At 46.9% G+C, this 884-nt stretch overlaps 1 protein-coding gene across 6 annotated transcripts in view; it reads right to left on the bottom strand.

Moving 5' to 3' along the window:
• rnf220a (ring finger protein 220a) overlaps positions 1–884 on the bottom strand; it is a 204,922-nt gene that overhangs the window by 41,796 nt on the left and 162,242 nt on the right. The gene's annotated exons all lie outside the window — the stretch shown is intronic.

Below are 884 nucleotides of genomic sequence, written 5' to 3'. Positions count from 1 at the left end.
CGCTGCTGCCTGAACAAACGGCTCCTTGATGAACGAGGCCCAACATCAGCCATAAACACATTCACTTTTAACTAGCGCTGCTGCTGGCCTGGCATGGACATCACCTGTGTCTGTGTGTGTGTGTCTGTGTCTGTGTGTGTGTCTGCGACGTAAAGAAAACTGCCTGTGAGGAATGAACCCCCAGGGTACTGCTTCATAACTCACTCCTCTCCTCCTCCTCCTCCTCCTCTTCATCCATCTTTATTCCTCAGTGCAGGCATTAGTCCTGTATCTATTACCCATTACACCAGTGTGTGTGTGTGTGTGTGTGTGTGTCTTGGACAATAGAGGAAATGGCTCAGTGGTCGTAGAAGATGTGGGAGAAGATCTGACGTCTCTGCTGGACGACAAACAACTTCCTGTTGGTGAACGGACGAGAGGAGGAAGTGCAGACATCGCTCGCTCCTCGGAGATGTTTCCTCCTCTCTCTCCTTTTTTTTATCTCCTATACTCCCCTCTACTAAACACTGGTCCCCCCTCCCTCATTTCCTTTCCTATTTTCTTCTCTCCTCACCTCTTCTCCAACATAATTTTAACTTCTGTCGACACTGGCTAACCTTTAGCTGCTCTGCTCTATATCCAACTTTAACTCTGCCTGATTTGTAGCTAAATGTTAGCATACTCCTCACTCACTATCCTTCTTGTATAGTGGGATATTCTTTCTGTCACATTTTGGCTAAAGCTAAGCTAAGCTGTACGTGTTGTGTTAGCCGTCGTTAGCTACCTTTTACCTTTTTAATTGAGTACATCCTGATAAGACGTGACACTGTAAAATTTTGCAGCCATAAATATCAGATTTACTGTGGAGCCCGTGCACACGTGTCACCTCCCCACCCCACCCCACC

Source organism: Cynoglossus semilaevis, chromosome 20, assembly GCF_000523025.1.
Source record: "Cynoglossus semilaevis isolate Cse_v1.0 chromosome 20, Cse_v1.0, whole genome shotgun sequence".
In the NCBI taxonomy this organism is placed as follows: Eukaryota; Metazoa; Chordata; class Actinopteri; order Pleuronectiformes; family Cynoglossidae; genus Cynoglossus; species Cynoglossus semilaevis.
This window is presented reverse-complemented; position numbering and strand designations above follow the sequence as displayed.